Here is an 11126-nt window from a genome sequence, read left to right as displayed (position 1 = left end):
TGTGAAGCTTATGGAGAGCGTTGATGAGGAGGAGAAGAGGACAAATAAGGAGTATTATAAGAAGGCAAAGAAAGAGGCGAAGTTAGTGGTCACGACGGCTAAGACATTTGAGCGCTTGTATGAGGAGTTTGTGGGCAGAGGTAGTGATAAGAACTGGTCTGGTTAGCCAAGTCTAGGGAGAGAAAGGTTCGGTACCTGGAAGTGCATCAAAGAAGAAGATTGTAAGGTATTGGTAAAGGAGGCATGTATTAGGCGCATGTGGCACACTTACTTCCATAAACTCTTGAACGAGGATGAAGGACATGATCACTACCTTGGGAGTTGGAAAACTCAGAAAGCCGGCGTGATTTCGGGTATTGTAGGCGTATTAAGGTTGAGGAGGTAATGCGAAAGATGAGTAGGCGTAGGGCGACCGGACCAGACGAGATTCCTGTGGAATTTTGGAAAGACGCAGGCCGAGCAGGCTTGGAATGGCTTACTGGTTTGTTTAATGTTATTTTTAAGACAAAGAAGATGCCCGAAGAATAGGTGGACTTTGATGGTCCCGTTGTACAAGAACAAATGTGATATCCATAATTGTAATAACTATAGGAGTATCAAGCTACTGAGTCACACCGTGAAAGTTTGGGAGAGGGTGGTGGAGAGGAGAGTGAGAAAGAGTGTGTCTATTTCTGAGAATCAATTCGGATTCATGCCGGGGTGGTCGACTACATAAGCCATTCATCCGGTGAGGAGGTGGTTGGAGTAGTATAGGGAGAGAAAGAAAGATTTGCTTATGGTGTTTATTGACTTAAAAAGCCTACGATAAAGTCCCAAGGGAGGTTTTATGGAGATGTCTGGAGTTTAGCGGTGTTCCGGTAGCGTACATTAGGGTGATTAAGGGCATGTACGGTAGAGCTAAGACTCAGGTGACGACTGTGAGAGGAGACTCGGATTATTTTTCAGTGGTATCAAGGATCAACTTTTAGTCCCTTTTTATTTACCCTAGTGATAGATGTGTTGACGCGACACATTCAAGGAGATATTCCATGGTGTATGTTATTTGCAGATGAGATAGTGCTGATTGACGAGACGCGTTGCAGGGTTAATACTAGGCTGGAGGTGTAGAGACAGACCCTGGAGTCTAAAAGTTTCAAGTCGAACAGGACGAAGATAAAATACTTGCAATGTAAGCTCAATGTTAGGGCACATGAAGAAGAAATGGACGTGAAGCTTGATACACAAGTCATCCCTAAGAGAGAGTTTTAAATATCTAGGGTCTGTAATACAGGGTAACAGGAAAATCGACGAGGATGTTGCACATCGTATTGAAGCGGGGTGGATAAAATGGTCTCGCTTCTGGTGTTTTGTGTGACAAGAATGTGTCACCTAGACTTAAATGCAAGTTTTTCAAAGCGGTAGTTAGACCCGAGTGTTGGCCAGTTAAGAAATCTTATGTCCAGAAGATGAAAGTAACGAAAATGAGGATGTTGAGATAAATGTGTGGGCATACCAGGAGAGATAAGATTAGGACTGAATACATTAGGAACATGGTGAGGGTGGCTCCTGTGGAAGATAAGTTGAGGGAATCGAGGTTGAGATGGTTCTGATGTTCCGGTTAGGAGGTGTGAGAGGTTGACCATGACGGGTCAGAGGAGGGGTAGAGGGAGGCCTAAAAAGTATTGGGTGAGGTGATTAAGTAGGAGATGGCTCTACTTCAGCTTATCGATGACATGACCCTCGATAGGAGGGTGTGGAGATCAAGAATTAGGGTTGTGGGTTGACAAGTAGTCTATAGTTTCGCCTAGTCTTTCCAATAGTATTAGTACTAGTCTTGTATTTTCCTATTCCTTGCCCCTTGCTATTATAAGATGTGTCATTATTTTCAGTAAGATTGGCTCTATTCTTGTAGTGTCGTATTCTTCGATCTTTGTTATTGCACATTGCACCATTTGCTTCCGTGGCTTATTACCTTATTGCTATTTTCTGTATATTGCTTTATTTTCACTGTTCTTGAGCCGAGAGTCTCTCTGAAATAACCTCTCTACCGTCCTAAGGTAGGGGTAAGGTCTGCGTACACTTAACCCTTACCAGACCCCACTTGTGAGATTTCACTGATTTTTTTGTTGTTAATTATAAATAAACTAATAGTGTGGGTTTTAGGGAACAAGAAAAGAGCAATCATAAAACAAATCCGATAGTATAAGGAGTACTTATTTTATTTTATTATTTATTCTTTTATCTACAAGAATGACTGTTCATTTCAATTTGAAATTGTAATTTCAGAATACTACTAAGTTTAGGAAAATATGTAGGATAATTGCCCAAATTATCGTAGCAAATGTGGCATTAATATTGAATTATTCTCATTGTCCTCCCCATCATGTATTTCTAAATGCTAAAGGTGGTTCGTTTGTTTCTAAGGTTGAAAAATCATAGAAAGAGAAGTATATGCACATTTTACAGGTCTCTCAAGGAAAAAGTAAAATAATAAGAATATAAATTAACTGATATAATCAGGCAAAACTAGTTCCTAATATTTTCATACCCAGCAATGACGATAATGTTCGACATGTAGATAAAAAAATTTGGGACAAAAGAAAATCTCAAATTGCTTCGTCTCACCTTTTCTTCTATCAGAAGTCAAAATTTCAACAGGTAATCAACCTTTTTTAAAGCATATGTCACACCCTTTTTTTCACCCTGCAAAATTATTTATGCGTATAAGTTGAAGGGTTTTTTCAATTAAAGTGATAAATTTGAGTAGTGATTATTTTATTTACAAAGTCACCACTTAGAATTGAGTTTTGGTTTTCCAAAGTCACATTTTATTTGAATCTCTAGTCAAAAGAAGGTTTGACTCTATTAATTGTTCGTCCGCGTAGACAGAGACCGGATAAGAAATTCTGTTGACCGAGGAGAAGGTGTAGGATATTCCTCGAATTCCGCAATTCTAGCATTATCGCTTTTATTGACTAAAACTTGGCGTAAATTAGTTCTTGGATATTCTTGTATTTATCACCTATTATCGCATAATTGTTGACTGTGTTTTATTAATTGATTTTACCTATGAGTGTGTAATCACAAGATTTTTTTAATTTATTTGTATTAAATGTACTAAACCAAAGAACGTGTCGTTACACATGGTTTAAATACGATTAGTTATTGAGGGGCATAATTTATTATTGAAGTGTCAAGAAGCAGCAATGCATCATAACCTCTTTTATTAATTAAAACGTTGACCTTATCGTGCATGACCACATGGTCAATGTTTGAAGTGCGCCTAAGATTGCCTATCGGTTAGTTATTTATTAAAAATAATTAAGTTATTAAAATATTTAAAAGAGAAAAATCAACTTTTATTTTATCTATTTGACAAACTCTGTTTTTCATCATTTGGGCCAACTTTTCTTATTATTAAAGATGGATCAGATTGACTTATTGGCTTTGGGCCAATTTGCTTATTTGCTGTGGCATTGGGCCTGCAGTTACGTGAAAGGAATGGCAAAAATATTGGGGGATTTGTAGTTTTACCCTATATTTGTGTCACCTTTTAACTTATACCCTATTTTTAAAAATTATTAATTTGGTAGCCAACTGACAATTACACCTCTGACAAAAGATATAAAACCTGCATCACGCATTAATCATGTGATCTGCAACCTCATTCGTGAAAAAAGATATCCTCTCTTCTCAGCAACTTTATCAAAAAACCATAAACTTGTCTAGATTCATCGTCAGAATCACACTTGCATGAAACTGTTTCACCTTGAAGCTAAAACTTCATGCTAATGTAGCATGAAGTTGTTTCATGTTGAAGTTAAAAACTTCGTGCTAGTGTAGCATGCAGTTGTTTGACACTGAAGCTAAAACTTCATACTAATGCATGCTGAAGTTATTTATCCTGCAATCTACAGTTTTGTCATGAGTTTTATCCGAAACATAAGTCTAAACATGTTGAAATTATTTAGTTTATTTGCTAAAATTTCAGACTAAACGTGCTTAAATTTTTTAGTTTATTTGCTAAACTTGCGACTAAACATGCTTACGTTATTTAGTTCATTTGCTAAAATTTCAGACTAAACATGCTTAAGTTATTTAGTTCATTTGCTAAAACTTCAGACTAAACATGCTTAAGTTTTTGTCTTGCAGTATGCAATTTTCTAATGTATTTTTGCTAAGGTGGCATGTGGGTCGGGCCCGGTCCTAAGTGGGCTTCGTGGTCCCGGTCCTAAGTGGTCTCAGGCTTTGCGGACTTCTTGTTGGAACCGACCCGGGACCGGAACCACGAACTAACGGTCCCGGACCTAAGTAGGCTGGTCCCGGGCCTAAGTGGGCCCAACAGTATAGTATAGTATATATATATATATATATATATATATATATATATATATATAAAGTTTTAGAAATTAAAATTGTGGGAGGGGGGTTAAATGGCTATTTTGGCAGGTAAAATGATCATATTTTAAATGCCATAACGGCTATAATGTAGCATATTTTTTTTTAAAAAAAGCCGTTGGGCCGGATAAGCCCGTTTAGGACTGCTTGAACCGGCTCACTTCCCAGCTGGTCCCGGTCTCGCTGGCCTCGCCTATGGGACCGACCCACTACTCAGCCCACCTCCCCACAATTTCGGTCTTATCCGGTTAGGACCGTTTAGGCCCACCGCCCATTTGGGCTTGCGGTCCTGGGCCGGGCCCGATCCTAACCGGCCCACATGCCACCTTTAGTTTTTGCTAATGCATGCTGAAGTTATTTAGTTCATTTGCTAAAATTTCATACCAAAACATGCTGAAGTTTTGTCATGCAGTCTACAGTTGTCATGAATTTTATCTGAAATTTCAGTCTAAATAATCTGAAGTTTTTTAGTTCATTTGCTAAAACTTCAGACTAAACATGCTTAAGTTTGTGTCTTGCAGTATATAATTTTCTAATTAGTTTTCACTATGTTCTCTTTTGCGACAAAAGGAATCGCATTTGCGATGAAGTGTAATGTTGGGGCAGCTTCGTATTTGCGAAGCTAAGCTCGTATCTATGATGAGTGGGTAGTTCGCATTTGCGAGATATTGGTCGCATTTGCGACCACTGGCCGTCTGATGCACTGGTCACATTTGCGATCAGTGTGTTGCATATGCAGACTTTACATTTGCGAACAATTATTTCGCAATTGCGATACCTGCAACTGGGTTAAAGAGAGGAAAATCGTGACTTAGGTCATTCAACTCTATTTTCAACTCCAAATACTCTAGAGGCGATTTTTGAAGAACTTTTTCTTTCCAAATTCATTGATAATTAACTCTAATTCATTTTCTATTAATTCTTCATTACTTTTCATGAGTTTTTAACATCAAATCTAGGAATTTCATGGTAGAAATTAGGGATTTTGTAGAATTTAGGGATTTTATAAAATTGAGATTTAGATCTCAAATTGAGGTCGAATTTTGAAATAAATCACATAATGAGGCTCGAGGATAAATGGATAAACGGATTTTGGTCCGGATCTCGAATTTTGACCAAGCGGGCTCCGGGTTAACTTTTATCGACTTTTTAAATTTCATCAAAGATTGAACCTTTTTCATTCGTGTGTAGTTTCTAAATCTTTTTTTGAATTGTTTGAACGATATTTGGCTAGATTTGGTTGGTTTAGGGGCTTGTTCGAAAGGAAAAACCGTGGTTGATTGTTGAGTTGGTTGCGCAAAGAGGTAAGTGTCGTGTCCAACTTTGACTTGAGAGAATTAGGACTTGTTGTTCTATTTGTTATGTGAATCATGCGGGGAAACAACGTATATGCGAGGTGACGATGTATATACGCTGTCACGGGTTAAATCATGCGTGTTTGGCTATTTACCTTTATGTCATCACTTATTCCATGTTATTCCTACTTCTTAATAAGAGGGAATACATGCACCTCATGGTCAACATGAGTACTTCCTTAGAATTAAAAGTTTATCTGAGGGTAATTATGTCATTTCATGTGTATCCAGCTCATTGCTGGCTCTGTGTAGCCCGACACGTGGAGATCCGTCATCTCCACATCTACGAAAAGTAAAGCCATCTCCAGAAGACTTGCTCTCTCTCCGTGCTCATGTTCTTAATTTTGTATTTCAATGGTTTTTCCTCTGTCAGGTATTCTCTTCTAGCCCCTCTTTTATTCATCTTTATTTGTATTTCTCGTGAGTATCAACTGCTTTTGTTCTCTAGGTGTTTGACAAATATCCTTGCAATTTCTGGCAAGTTACAGCTGGATAACTTGTATATGGCATACTCTTGAAATAAATTTCTTGTGTGTAAGATATTCAAGTACACTCAATAGGAAATTTACAGTAAGACTGGGACGACGAGGATTTATGTACTAATATGATGGTATCCCTCGACTGCGTTTCTGAAATGTCTTTTATGGCTTCAACTTGCTACGACTTGATTTAATTAGCTTTCACGTATACTCATTTTAACATCTTTGCTCTTTTAATTATATGGCTGAACCATTTTGCCATCACTAGTTAACATTAATTATTTTATTTAGAGATAGTATGATGAACTTGATTACTTGAATAGGAAAGAAAAACTTACAGTATAAATTTTGGGGCAGTTAAATATATTAGTACTTTTTCCTTGTAACATTTTTGTCGTGCACTTTGAGATCTGCTGGTTGCATGTTTTTGAAGCTTTGCCTTCTACATTTTGGCAACTAATTTTTCTTGGAGCTCATAAGTTTTACAAATTACTTGGTTACTCATGGAGGGAAAATTACACTGATGAGTGATGGGAACTCGCATGTAGAACAGCGGTTTCTCACTGTGAATGGTTAAGCTATGAGATTGTGGTTTCATGAGACTTTGCACATTTCGTTGATACAGAAAGCGTCAATGAAACAGTGTTAAAAGCAAAGCTGCATTTTTGCTTAAACATTTGAAGAACATGTTGCGTAAAAATCCCCATAGGCATGATTACTAAGTACAAATAGTTAGAACATATGATAGTGTTCTACTGCTCTTTGTGATTCTGATTTACTTCTGATTTACTGCTCTTTGTGATTCTGCCACAGATTTACAACTTTTTCCATGCTTGCCTCAACTGTATTTCTCAACATTCTGATAGTTTCCAGTAGAATAAAAGATATACTATATTTTGACAAAGTATTCATGCATTATTAAATTTGGTGTGTAAGTTTAAGACATTAGGGAAATAACAGTCTAATTATGGTACCTATTACTTTCATATATGTTGTCATTTGAAAGTTTTACAACTTTAGCTTCAGTCTTTCACTTTAACCGCTGCCCTGGACTCACCCGACGAGAATGATCCAAACACCCATTTATTCATCTTTTTAAATGATAGTGTGTTTTACATGGAATAACTTTGTCATAGCCCTGTATTGAATTCATCTACCTTTCCAATGTTGTAGAATAAACAGCAAACGCTCCTGCTTAAAGTCTACTGAGGTAATTTTTTGCTTGATTTTTGTGAACTATTTGAAATGCAGATGTCTCACAGTAATAAGTTTGTGAAGGAATGTCTTCTGACCGAACGAACAAACATATACAGAAGATACAAATGAGGAATACTTGGTGGAAAAGTTGATTGCAGAAGCATCTGAAGGAGAAAATTGTTGTGCTATTATATTCACTGACGTCTGGTAATTGCCACAGTCCTTATAAAAAATTATAATCACTGACATCCCTGCTGGTGCTAAAACATGTGAACTTTAGAGGAAAACATGTGAACTTGTAGCTAAATTGTTTTCGGGGTTAACAGCACTGCACAAATATGACATTCCTCAACAAACACAAAGCACTTGCAGCAAATTAAAATGCATGTATAGCCCATCAAAGAAAAAAAGCCTTCAACAGTTTACGGTAAAGTGTTATTCACGAAATCAATCTTTTAACATTCTAATCAGAAAAGTTATAGAAACTATGTACAACAGATAAAATGGAATTGCATATTTAAACAACAAATTGAACCTTGCTGCGTTTTTATATGTCAAAACTTGCTAGATTCTAAACCTGTTAAGGTTTCTCTCTTTTTGATTGAATAGTAAAAATGGATATTTGTTTGTCGTAAATTCTCTTTATATAGAAAAAACTATTGTTGCTGTTAGACTGTGGGTAGCTTTGATATTTTTTGATTCATCTCTAAATTAACCCCTAATAATTCACAGCAACGCTGCAATGATCACATTTACCGGGCAGTCTGCTGATGCATTTATGACCATAATAGCTGGTGAATTGGTATATTCCATTTCATTTTCCTTGTACTCTAAACCGAAAATGTCATATATGCTATGCAACATGTGCTACATCTAACATCTGTATGGTCATGAAGAATAACAACTACTATCTTTCATATTTTATTTCTTGTGCAACCGTCAGTTGAACCTTAATATTCTGTGCTACACATCAAATGTACAGGTGGTCTATCAAAACCTTACTTAAACATAATGTTTACCTACACATTAAAGTAATTAATCCATGCTTACATCAAATGTGTTTTCTTTTTTGCTTCTTCTGAATTATCAACATGATCCAGAAGTGTTTTGACTAAAAACTGATTCTTACAATTATGTCTTCTAATTATATATTGGCTACATTTATTTCACTGTTGCTAGAGTTGATTTGACATAGTTTATCATCTTTGTTGATAGCAATTCTAACTGTTGCTATCTTGCACAAATCCATATCAGCAGGTACTGCTGGAAGACCATATGACTTTGGCATTATGGCTTCTGTATTTGTTGGTTTGTATATCCAAAGCATTTTACTGTGTTGAAATAACAAAATATTAGAAATAAACGGCTTATAAAGAGTAACATTTCTGTGGTAACTCTATAATTTTCTATTTCTCTTTTGGACACAAGCTCATTCCTTACGGATATTGTCACTATACCTCAATTTCTAATAGCAAAGCTTTGTTCACGTTGGGCCCGGGCAAAGCCCGGGCTACCCTTACTAGTTTTATAAGGCGACTTGTCGAATTTTAATCTCACTAAAACAAGTGTGCAGTTTGCAACCAACCACGTGAATAATGTGAGAAATATGTGCTCTGCAAATTACTGCTACTAAATTGATCACTCGTCTCTTGTTATATGCTTTGGTTGCTACTTGATCTTGCTTGTTATCCATGCCTTGTTATCTATTATTTAAATTTTCACTTGTTTGGTTTATTTATTTCTCGCTCAATATCTATTTACCTACTATATGTTACTACCTGAATTAATTGTATAACTTTATTGTTTCATGTGTTACTTGCCTTTATTGTCTTTACATTACTTGTTACACTTTATTTCAAATTTTGTGAGTTTTTTAGCTATTCTTGTATTGGTAATTTGTAGAGAAATATGGATACGAGGTATTGGTTACCTTCGTTTGTATTGGTAGTTCATTGATGTTCTGTACACTTTATTTTCCTTTCGTGTTGAGATTCCATTATTGGTTGTGTTGAGTTGCTTAGGTGTATGTGTTGATATTAGGAATGGGTTGCGCTCTGCAATAGTATTGAAATGAATTTAGATATCGGGGTAGGGTTGCATGATAAGTAGATATTTTGACCGATTATTTGCTCTCTTTTAACTGCGATTTAGCTCAAAAATACTTAAATGTATTCCCGGAAACTAACAAAATGTGCTTACTTGCAGAAAAATTGGAAAGAAGTCAAAATCAACACATAAAGGAGTCAAAAGTGAACAAGAACCAAAACAGGGCAAAAAGGTCAGTAGTGCGCACCGCACAATTCTAGTGCGGGGCGCAGAGAGGAGATTCAAAAATAGTATTTGGGCAAGCTGAAGGAGTGCGGACCGCACCAAAATTGTGCGGCCGCACTCACTATTATGCCGTCCGCAAGAGTGAAAAATCAGAGAGTTGGATTCAAGTTTAAAGTCAAGGATTGCGGACCGCATCATTTTTATGCTGTCGCACAATCAGAAGTGCGGCCGCACTCGTTTTTATGCGGACCGCAGATGCCCCGAAGTTCCAAGCCCAAAATTTCAAGAATGCGGACCGCACAATAATTGTGCTGCCGCAGAAGCTCAATGTGTCACGATCCAAAATCCGTTAAAGGTCGTGATGGCGCCGGACACCACTGTCGGGCAAGCCAACACTAAATAATTAATTAAATTCTCATTTTAATATTTTTGAAATCATAAATTTTACTTCAATTTATCTAGTAAAAGATGAATTTAAAGAATAGATAACAATATTTTTCAATTCCAATACTGAACATCCCATAATCATCCCAGAATCCGGTGTCATAAGTGCATGAGCATTTTTAAGAATTTAAAATAAAATACAATAACTGTCCGAAATACAAATTTGGACCGGAAAGAAAATACAATACTCTGAAGGAGACTCTGCTGGCTGCTGGTCGTACATAAGATGCATCTCACCTAAGTCACCGTAATAATCGCGCCTCCGTTCCCACAAGGTCACTAGTCATATATTTACCTGTACAAAATGTGCAGTAAGTGTAGTATGAGTACGTAAATGTCACGACCCAACTGGAGGGTCATGACTAGCACCCGGGCCATACTTGCCGAGCACCAACGTACATTTTATCTAACCTTTCTTATTATCTTTAAGGGCCGACAAGATCAATATAAATGGTAGACATGGATCATGAACATCCAACAATGAAAGATAATGTCATGAACATACATAACATGGGACGACAAGACTGTCAAGAAACTATATATAAGGTACGAGCTACCATGAGTCGACACCTGTCTATGAGCCTCTAAAGGAACATAAGTTCTACAACATTGCCGGAACAGGGCCCCGACATACCCATAATATCTATAACAAAAATGCATACCAAGACCACGACAAGTCCGGAGAAGGGATCTCGCCAATAACCGCTGAACTGGACAGCCTACTGTGGTGGGGGAGCTGCGTCTACCTGTCTATCAGGACCTGCAGCACGACATGCAGCGTCCACAAATAAAAAAGGACGTCAGTACGAATAAAGTACTGAGTATCTAAGGCAGGAAAGCATAGGTAAGAACAATATTGTAAACAAGGATAGAGAATATACAACCTGTGATATCTGGGTACCTGTAAGGACTACTGACATGAAATACATGATACATACATATATATGCATAAACTTTTAAAACATACATCTTTGTGGGCATCATCATCATCATAGCGTACCCG

The 11126-nt window shown here is 37.1% G+C and overlaps 1 long non-coding RNA gene across 1 annotated transcript; it reads left to right on the top strand.

Moving 5' to 3' along the window:
• The first annotated feature begins 6007 nt into the window (after positions 1-6007).
• Positions 6008-10132, top strand: LOC107793799 (uncharacterized). The gene is made up of 4 exons (XR_001649807.2): positions 6008-6105; positions 7463-7615; positions 8141-8210; positions 9614-10132. It is a non-coding gene; the product is annotated as an uncharacterized LOC107793799 (long non-coding RNA).
• The last annotated feature ends 994 nt before the right edge of the window (positions 10133-11126 follow it).

The sequence above is a fragment of the Nicotiana tabacum genome, chromosome 15, assembly GCF_000715075.1.
Source record: "Nicotiana tabacum cultivar K326 chromosome 15, ASM71507v2, whole genome shotgun sequence".
NCBI classification, from domain to species: domain Eukaryota; kingdom Viridiplantae; phylum Streptophyta; class Magnoliopsida; order Solanales; family Solanaceae; genus Nicotiana; species Nicotiana tabacum.
Note: the sequence above shows the minus strand (reverse complement) of the source record. Positions and strands in the feature narration are given on the sequence as shown.